General features: G+C 44.7%; 1 long non-coding RNA gene across 1 annotated transcript in view; it reads right to left on the bottom strand.

Moving 5' to 3' along the window:
- Nucleotides 1–1423: 1423 nt before the first annotated feature.
- LOC146806006 (uncharacterized) overlaps nucleotides 1424–10662 on the bottom strand; it is an 86261-nt gene continuing 77022 nt past the window's right edge. Inside the window, exons 3-4 of the long non-coding RNA XR_014967953.1 lie at nucleotides 3050–3139; nucleotides 1424–1516 (exon numbers count right to left, since the gene is read on the bottom strand). This is a non-coding gene — a long non-coding RNA (uncharacterized LOC146806006). The remainder of the gene's footprint in view (nucleotides 1517–3049; nucleotides 3140–10662) is intronic.

Raw genomic sequence — 10662 nt, 5'->3', positions numbered from 1 at the left:
TCTTCACCAGGCAGCCATTGCTGTGTCTAAGTTAAACATCAAGCACAGGTAAGAGAAGTTTGGGGGAGGCAGAATTAATAATGCACATGTTTTCAATGAATTCAATTTCACACACCCCTTTGAGTCCAGATAAAGAATGCATAGACTAGAGGAGAGACTGAAAGTACTAATAGGACAAGTCAATCAATGAGGGGCGTCGCATCTATCTGTTTGTGTCTTACACATTCAGCCAATTATTTAAATCAAACAATGGCTATGGGCGGCCCTGCACCAGCAAGGAAACAGTGTGATGTCAAACACCTACAAAACATTAACCACATTGCATGTAATGTCGAAAAATATATTTAATTGACCCTAACAAAAATAAACTAAAAACCCACAAAAGCTGACCCACCCCCCTCCCTAACCCCAACCAATGTCCGTAGGAAAGTCCAGAAAATACAAGTCCAAAAAGCAAAAACCCAATGCCCAAACCAGTTCCCACCCACCCAAACAAGAATTAAAAAAGGGGCAGAAGACAGGGACTAAGGTGTGGGGCGGGATTGAAGGAGGACACGCATCTGCTCTTCTAGATGGGCGACGCGGCATCTGAGGGCGCGGTAGTTGCACCCACAGTGGGGGTTGAACAGTGCACCAGGTGCTCTTCTCCATAAAACTTTCAAAGCAGAGTTGAAATCAGATAGATGAGGCCATTGGTTACTCAATACTCCCGCCCCTATGCCAATTAAAGGGATTCTAGTCTTCTAGTTCAATCTTCAAACGTTCACAACAACTCATACTTACTTAGGACATCGGATGGCGGGTGGACTTTGTCCGCCCACAATCCTCACGCTAAAAAGGGTGGGGGTCCCGTGGGGACAATTAGGAGGATGCGCCCGTCACAGTGGCGGGCGCATCCTGTTTCTTTCACATTCTGGTGGGCGGTACCGAAAGCAATGCTAAAAATACATGTTGTGCTGCTTTTCTAAGCACAACATGACAGGCACCGTGTGGAGCCTGTCACGTTTTGCTTTGAAAGGCAGGGGGGTACCATAACATAGGTACCCTCCATGGGAGCCCCCAAGCATACTCTGCATGCCTTTCCGTGGCGGCCGGCAATGCCGCCACGCAAAGGCATTCCAAAATGCAGATTATATGGCTGTCAGTGTGTTCAGAGAGACACCACATCCATATTGAACGCTTCTGGTCGACATGTGGGGGGTCTGACTCTTTTCTACAGTGATGGCGGGAGGTTTGCCCCTGCGGTGTAGGCGGTGATTACCGCCGGCCCGGTGGGGGCAATCCACCCGCCATCCTAATGGGGCCCTAAGTCTCAATAGTACAGTATACATACAGTACACCCTTGCAGTGAGTGTACTGTCAACAATAGTTAAGGATTATGAATCTAATTCACCACCAACAGCCACTGGTGCTGGCACTCCCCCTACCGCTCCATTGTCGGTATCTGCAGCAACTGCCGCATCCTCTCCCTCTGCATCGCCTTCGCTGGCCCCGGCAATGGTGGTCCGTAGTGCGCCTAGAAAACATTACACATTTATTAGGCGTCATATACACCTCCCCCTATTGGTCAGTAGCAAGATTGAAAAATGAGTTAATACTAACATACATCACTAGTACAAATCAGGTAGTAGTAGAGTAGACACTAATAGTTATATATGGTCCCCCCTAGGGTCATTCTAGCCTTTGCTTAGTTAGCCCGAGCCATGCAACCATTTTACCTTTGTGTCTTTTATTTTTACACATGTGACGTCACCTTGCAGCTTTTTGTATAAGACACCTTTGAGCCCACATGATCTGCCTCACACTGCTACTGTCTACGCGCTGCGTACAAGCGGTCAACAAAACATTAATAAGCCACTTTTTTATGAAGTACTGGTGTACTGTTAGTCCATATTGCTTATCCATAAATGCTACACTTTTTGGCACGGCTGAGAAATGCAAGTTGCAATATACTAACGTGCACCATTTCATTTTTTGCATTACAGACGGAAGAGTCCCTTCTACGAACCAGAGCTTTGCAGAGCTTATGAATGTTGCAACAACTACCAGTACTAGGTTCTTCTAAGGTGAGGGGTCCCTTCAGAGATCTTCATTTATAAATTTATATACACTAAATTCCTAGGGGATGGTGGTGCTGCCTTAAGTTCCACCACTGTTCAGTTATCATGATTTAATTCCCAATGTAAGTAAGTGTAACAATGTTTATTGTTTTAATGTTATTGATTTTCCGGTTGGTGCTGCATTATATAATAGAAGAATGTACAGAGCTTCTCAATTCAAAATAAATATTTTGAACTTACATAGACTTGGTGGTATGTGGTGTGGACTAACTTACACGAGTGAGCAAATTAAAGGAAGGGTGTGCATGTGCATTGCCTCCACGACTGAGAGGTTGGGTGTGTTATGTTATAGGTTGTCTACTTGTTGGGTATCTTGGGGGGAGGGTTTGGAGACCTAATAGTTATGACAAGACAGCACTATAGTCGAGCAGGGGATTGTAGTGGGTTCTGAATTTCGAATTGAGGTGTGTGAGGAAGGTCCAACCTGCCATCACCAACATCCTATTTTCTTGTTCAAAGGTCTGTATGTGCAAGATCCCTACACCAGTAGTAGTATGTCCTATAGGCTATCATATAAAAATAGTAATAAATCTGGTTGGGCATTTGTTGCTGTGAATTGTCAAAGCCTCAAGATTAACAAAGACTCAAGATCAATAAGACTAGAAGTCGTACAAGAGGACGACCCAAAGGACTGGACTCAATGGCTAGAGCTACTGGTGAATCTGAGTTTTATTACAACCTTTCAAATAAAGAGTGGCACTGGCCAACTGGGCAAGCTTAGCTACTACAGTACAGACAGACTGATAGTAGTAGTAGTACAGAGAGTCATCATAGCAGAGGCAGGGATAACAAGATTTTTGAAACCATACAGATCAAAGGATAATTGTTGGTAAAAATTAACATTGGGAAACTAAAACAATAGTTTGTGAAAAATATGTTGCAGTAAAAGTTATGGAATAAGAATTATTATTAAGAACAAGAAGACTTACTGGGGCCAGCAGAGGAGCCCTCGTTGGTGTCCTCCGGGTGGTGGTGTTCTCCCGCCGACTGTCCACTCTCTGTCTGTCTGCCCCTGGGTGCTGATGAACAGGAAAGATATAAGAAAGAGACAAACATTGATGGATGGTGTCTTACAAATACAATATTTTTAAAGAACGGTCAAAAAACACTTATGTAACCAACAATTGCAATAACTAAATTGACCGATCTCATCTGGTCAACAAGTAGTACCGAGGGATTCGCGGATCGATTACTTAAGTTACTATTTATCAACAGTAATCCAGTCTCCCATTCTGATTCCAGAATATTAAGTTACAACTAAGCCTAAGTACAACGTGCCACCCGACCAAGCCCACCTATTCCAGGCATGCCAATTGTACATTAAGTATGCATTTCCACTTCTTTTAGTCCTCGACAATGCATATGGTCAAATGGAGGAAACATGACTACATTCTTTGTATACACCAAATTTTGGGTTGATTGATTGATGCTGATGTCCTGCTAGTGCTAAGCCAATTACCACCACTCATTGAACAGACTAGAATCGGTTCTAATAAAGACTGGCGTACTAGCAGCACGTGACGTAACTGAGGGGGCATCATGCATACCACTAAAAAATTACAAACTCATCGAAAGTACCTAAACCTAAGTATCAATCTGCCCCTATCTCTTAGTGACAGGACAAAGTAAGGACTAGAGTCACTGTAGCATTACGTAACTTAATTTCTCTAAAATAAACTCTTACAGAATCACGCTAAGCGAGCGAAAACGCAAAGTTGCAAACAAGTAAGTTTAGTAGTAGCGCAGAGGAGCACCTGTGTCACAATCACAGAAGACTTTTAAACGTAATTAACCTGGAATGTAAGCAGCAACATTCTAGCTGGTTGGAAGAAAAAAAAGATATTCGCAATATATAACACAGAGCAGAAGAACAGACACAAAGTACTAATAATTTAATAGTTCCTCACCAAGACCCAGGACCTCCACTCCTAGCAGGTCCAGCAGGTCCTGCTCACGGTCCAGGATGTCGGACCACCGGTGCGTCAACTGCGCGTGGGTGCGCCGGACCCCAGAGCAGCGCAACACTGCCTGGCGCACCTTCCCCCACCGCTGTCGACACTCCCGGAAGCAGTACCCGGACCCAGGCCTGCCACCTGCTACCAGGGTTGAGGGGAGGTGGCACTGCACAAAGAAAATGAATGCAGCTAATTCCACCTTCCCAAATAAGGCCTGTGCCTGCGACGACGAGCCCTACCCTTTGACACGGTTCTGGGACGGGGCGGGAAAGAAAAGGTAATAAAATTAAAAAAGGAAGTAAAGGAAATAAATAGCAGGCAATAGAATGAGTGAAAAAGTAGCTAAAAAAACAAAAAAAGTAGAAAAAAACAAAAAATATAGAAGCAGGAAAATAGTTTGAGAAATAATAAATAACAAAATTTAAAAAAGTGGCTTCAAACAAAGGATTGAAAAGATGCAGGGAGGATTCAAAATCAGGCCCCAGAACCATGCAATAGAGTGAAAAACAAGATGGCCGCGCCCATTGTTACCACGTGCGCGCGATATTTCTCCCCGAGCAAGCAAAAAGCAACCCGAGCAAGCAAAAAGCAACGCGAGCAAGAAAAAGCGTTCGCGAACAGGAAATATCTACCGCGAACGGGCGTGAACATGCATTGCGCGACCCGGTACAGGAAGTAAGTATTGCGAGAGGGCGGGACAAGTGAAAATAAGATGGCCGCGCCCGTGAGCAACTGCATGGGTAAGTTGGCGAGCCGCGATCATGCAAAAAATACCGCGAGAAGGCGGGAAAAAAACTTCTTGTCTTCGCGATATTTACGGCGTGTTTGCGGAGATTTTCAACATTTTCGCGATAGTTTGCGAAAGCGAATTTCGCAAATTCCGCCCACCCCTACTAAATACACATTTGGAGAGGGTGACAGCTGAACTTTGTACAGTTCCTACGGAGAGCCACACACAAGAGGAGTTTTGGTGTGACCAATGGGCCATCAACATCCTGATGGGCCTTCCCTGGCAGGATGGGAGGGAGGGGCTGACACACCTGAATAGTATGTGTCCTGTCCCCCCACAAAGGGCTGCATACACCCCTGTAGTGAGTCCCGAGCCCGAGCAGGAAGGTAGGACCCTTGTGAACTTCAAAGTTTTCTTTAAATTCTCCCCCACTTCAAAAACACAAACGGGTATAAGTACTGGACCTCTGACACCATGACATCAGTACACTTCTGAGACTGTGATCACTCTGTCAAGAAGAAGAACTGCTGTGCTACTGGAAGGGGACAGCCAATCAGCTGGACTGCTTCTTTACTGGACTCTTGCCTCGCTGTGTGTCTGCCTTGCTAAGCTGTCTTACTGCCTGCTGTTCTCCTGGCTGGGGAAGAAGGACTGAACCTGCATTACTTGAACCCAGAGTGACTCCAAGGGCTTCCTGGCTTGCCTCTTGTTCAAAGTCTCATGGACTTCAAAGACTTGAACTCATCCTGCTACAGCACCTGGACTTTGCTTGCTGCACTTTTTGCCCTGACAAGTGGTGCCAACCCAGTCCTGGGCCATTGGAATATTCTCAAAATCAATTCCCATAAAGCACACTTTCTTAAAATGGATTCAACTTCACTCTAAATAGATGTAAGTAATCAGTGTGATTCTTCAAGAAAACACTGCTAATTTACTGACAGGGTGAGCTGAAGTAATATTGACAATAATGACCAACGTATCTATCCAAATCATGGTACATTAAGAAAAGTACAATCAGAATACAGGGCTGAAAATTTGGTGAACTACAGGAAAGGGTTGCAATAGTAATTAAAGTGGGAATGATTTTAGCATTATGGAAAATGAATGCAAATAATGAACTATATATTGTAAAATGCATTAGAGGTCAAAGCACAAAAAATATGGACCAATGTGGAAATATTATTTTAACAAACATAACTCCATAGTATCTATGGACATCTAAGATGCCGGAAAATACTAGTGCATTCTCACGGGGCTGGTGGAAAGCATCACATATAGGGTGGGAAACTTGCTTTACTTCCGAGTCTGCGGTGGACTTTGAATACACCAAATGCAGAAAGTGCTGAGTACAATGTTAAATGAATGAACAAGCTGCAGATGAATCACATCTAACATCTTCACTTAGACTTTCCTTGAACATATACTGATGCAATTATACAACGTTATGATCTATTTCCGTTATTAAACAAGCATCAACAAAACTGAAAGGCCTTGCTTTATAGTATTTATTTATTTATTTATTTTAGCATTTATTAAGCGCGAACAATTGCCCGCAGGCGTCTCGGCGCTGTACTTTTGTTGCTCTCCTGAATGATCTTATGAATTTTTCAGAGGTTAAATAACCATGTCTTCAGTTTCTTCCTAAAGGACATGAGATTTGGGCTGGATCTTACGGTTTGCGGGAGTGTATTCCATAGTCTTGGGGCGACAACTAGGAAACGTCTGTCTCCCCAGTTGACCAGCCTAGTCCGTGGCACTACCAGGTCATTCTGTCTTGCTGATCGTAACGTTCGAGTGGGAATGTGTGGGACAAGATGGTCGCACAAGAATTGAGGCGCTTGATGGTGTAGTGACTTGTAAACGATGCATAATGTTTTGAATTTAATTCTATTCCTAACAGGAAGCCAGTGGAGACTCCTTAAGGTCTCAGCTATTGGCTTGAATTTAGGGATGTTAAGGAGAAGTCTGGCTGCTGCATTTTGGATTGTCTGCATTTTCTTGATAATCCTGACTTGAGCATTAGCGAACAAGCCACTGCAGTAATCCAATGCTGATAGGACCAAAGCGCTGACCAATGTCTTTCCCACATTTTTGGGAAGAAAAGAAAGGATCTTCCTGACCAGTCGTAACTTATAGAAGGCAGTGGAGGCCATCTGATTGGCATGAGCCATGAAATTTAGATTGTCATCAAAGATGACACCCAAATTTCTCACTTTCGTGACTGGTTTGGGTACAGCTCCAAAAGAAGAAGGCCACCAAGTTGGGGACCAGCTAGGGCTGAGATGGCCAAAAGTGAAATTCAGCATTTATAGTTACCTGAGCTAACTATAGCTTAAGCCTTGTGCTCACCAATTACATCATGCAGGACTTGGTCAGTGACCTCCCTGATGACTATAACACACCCCCGGCCATGCACAGTGTTCTTATCAGTAATAGTTTAACAGCAAATGTTCAAGTGATATTATCCAGGATGTCTTAGAAGATGTTGTCATTGATATAATACATGGTATGATTAGCAGTGCATGGTGAGGGTGCAAATTATAGTTACCTTAGGGCACAAGTTATAGTTACTTCAGCCAACCATAACTATAGCTGCTCAATTTCTATGCTTTTGTGAGTAAATTGAGAACCAAACCTTAACAACCCTGTAACCTTTGTCTTTTTAAGTAAACTTCTGTTTTTTAATTCTATTTCCTAACTTTAACATCCCTGTAACCTTTGTTTTTTTCAGTGAATTTCTATGTTTTTCTTCACAGTAAGTAATTTATATTACTTTACATTAATACAACTGCTGCCATGCATGACCTTCGACCATGCTGTTGGTCTCAGGAACTGACCTGCAGCCAGGCCCTGCAACCAACCCCCTATAAGTATCAAACCCTGAGCAATGTACAGCTTCTGCTGAGTCCCCAAAAAAAAGGAAAAGGAAAAGGGGCCAGGGTAGAAATCTCCTGACTACCTAGCCCTGGTGCTGATGTCCCGTAGGGACCTGCTGGAGTCCTGTAAGGATCTTGCCAGAGCAAAAGAGCATTTAATTTTTTTTTTTTTTTGCCATTTACTAAAAATAAATTGTAAATTCGCAGCAAACAGTAAAAAAACGGAAGCACGGTTTCACGCGCTTCTTTAAAACTCAGCCCTTGGGAAGGGAGTGCATGCAGCCCATATTGGCCAGTTTTTGCCCTAGGAACCACCACCTCCACAGGACTTTTGTTTTTTAAATGGAGGGTGGCCAGGTAGAACCCATTCTTTGGACAACCACCTCCCTTGGGTAACATAATTAAAAAAGTTACAGGGGAGCCACACAGACCCCCAGAGGTCCTGGGAACCACCACTTCCCTGGGACAACATTAAACACAATATATGGGGGGCTTCATGGATTCCCCCTGTACCCCTGGGACCTCCACCTCCCCGGTGCTAGATTAAATAAATATAAGGGGAAGCCAAGCGGACCCTCCAGTCCCATGGGCAACATAGATAAAAAAGTGAGGTGGGCCACACAGACGTCCACCTATCCAGGACCAAATAAATATTTTTTAAATGGGAGTGGGGCACGTGCCCCTCCTCCCTTGGCCGATTTTGTCCCCAGGAACCCCATTTCCTCTTAGGTGATCTGGCCCCACCCAGAACACCCTGGACAATGCATTGGGGACACTGGGGGGCTGGCAGTCCGCAGGTCCATCCATGTCTCTATGAGGGGGGCCTCATAGCCCCACCATCCATTGTAGTATTTTGCACCGGGAGGTGGTGTTCCCTGGAGCTTGGGGTCTGTGATGGAACCCCTGTATTGACAGTCTTCAGACCCAAAGAGATGGCAGTCCCCAGGACTGCGTAGGGCCCTGCAGGCCATCATATTATTTTATAACAATTTACTCCAGTGAGGTGGCGGTACTTGGAACACGGTGAAGCCCAGCAGGCACCCCACATACATATTTGTAAGTGCCCTGTGGAGGTGGCGCCCCCCAAAATGCAGATGGGTCCCAATTGCCTCCTTGCACAATGTATTTTGTAATTTGTCATGGTGAGATGGTGGTACACAGGGCTGCGTGGGGGACACATGTGCGCTCTGCTTTCATTAATACAGATTTGCCACAGGGCTTTCATAAGCCCTAAGAGGAAGGGCCTGTGCATCCCTTCCTATTTTGATATTATGTCCCCAGCCCTGGTCCAATGGAGATCATATTAAAAACAAGCGCGGGAGACCATGCTTGATTTCTTTTTATTTTATCACAGATTTACAACCCTGTCGCTGTAAAAATAATTCAAAAAAATATTTCATGGTTTTCCTAACCTCCCCCATTCTCTTTTTTAAATGTTTTTTGTGAGGCTCAGCAGAAGCCAAGTCCAAAGACAGCTGCGAGCACTTCCTGCTTAAAGTGTTGGCAGCCAATCAGATTTCAGCATGAGATCTGAAGTGTTCACATAGCCTTTGCATCTTTGGATATACACATTTGGATTTTCTTTAATATCACCCAAACTACTGAACATATTTACACCAAACAACAAAATTAATATTTGCGGAAGGAGAGCTAGCTTTCTGGCAAATGTGTTGAAATTCTGTCCAGTGGTTCTAGTTGTAGGCATGCTCAAAATTCCCTATGGAAGTTAACATTGGAAAAGCTCTCTTTTTGACCCCCTATTTTCTCAGTTCCTGGTTGATGGATCACCCCAAAACAAGAACCACTAGTGCATGTTTGTAGTAAACGTTTGTGTGGAAACATGATCCTAACTATAATTACCTACTGGCCGAGTGGCGAGTGCCCTAAAGTAATAGGTATATGTGTCTTTACATATATATCTATATATATATAAATACCTATATGTATATATATATATATATATATATATATATATATATATATATATATATATATCAACAGAACCTCCTCCTTGCGAAAAGAGCAGAGGCCACGCAGGGAAACTTGGAAGCGCTTTAATACAAACTGCGGCAAATGCATTTCGGCCTGACCGGCCTTCTTCAGTGCCAGAAGTAATGAGGAGGCTGCCACCCACCGCGTTAAGTTAGACCTGCCATGTCTCCATTGGTGGAAAGCCCGCTCCTCCCCCATCAGATGTAAGCTCACCCAAACGCAGTTCACGGAGTACTGGTGAACTACATGTCCCAAGATGCACTTTTGTCGAGGTAGGTGATGCATGGGGTAATTGTGACCAAGTGAGCAGCGGCAGGCAGGGTAGCGGTGTCAGTGAGAGCCAATATCCTTGAAAGTTCAAATTGAAGCGCCTCCTCGGGTCCCCAAAACCGCTGCAGCCCCCAAGACGAGGATTAGTATGGGTGGGGGCAGGAATGCCCAGGCACGAAGTCAATGACCCCAATACACCGCCTCTTCTTCTCCCAGACCTGGAGGCGGGCTGAGACCAACCAATACCTTGGAGAATCAAATGGAACCGCCGTAGCAGACACCATTAATGTCTCAGCCAACTTGCACAGCAGGGGCCTCTGAATCGCGTCACTGGCGGACACGCATCAAATCAACAGAACCTCCTCCTTGCGAAAAGAGCAGAGGCCACGCAGGGGAATCTTGGAAGCGCTTTAATACAAACTGCGGCAAATGCATTTCGGCCTGACCGGCCTTCTTCAGTGCCAGAAGTAATGAGGAGGCTGCAACCCACCGCGTTAAGTTAGTCCTGCCATGTCTCCATTGGTGGAAAGCCCGCTCCTCCCCCATCAGATGTAAGCTCACCCAAACGCAGTTCACGGAATACTGGTGAACTACATGTCCCAAGATGCACTTTTGTCGAGGTAGGTGATGCATGGGGTAATTGTGACCAAGTGAGCAGCAGCAGGCAGGGTAGCGGTGTCAGTGAGAGCCAATATCCTTGAAAGTTCAAATTGAAGCGC

The sequence above is a fragment of the Triturus cristatus genome, chromosome 8 (assembly GCF_964204655.1).
Source record: "Triturus cristatus chromosome 8, aTriCri1.1, whole genome shotgun sequence".
NCBI classification, from domain to species: domain Eukaryota; kingdom Metazoa; phylum Chordata; class Amphibia; order Caudata; family Salamandridae; genus Triturus; species Triturus cristatus.
Note: the sequence above shows the minus strand (reverse complement) of the source record. Positions and strands in the feature narration are given on the sequence as shown.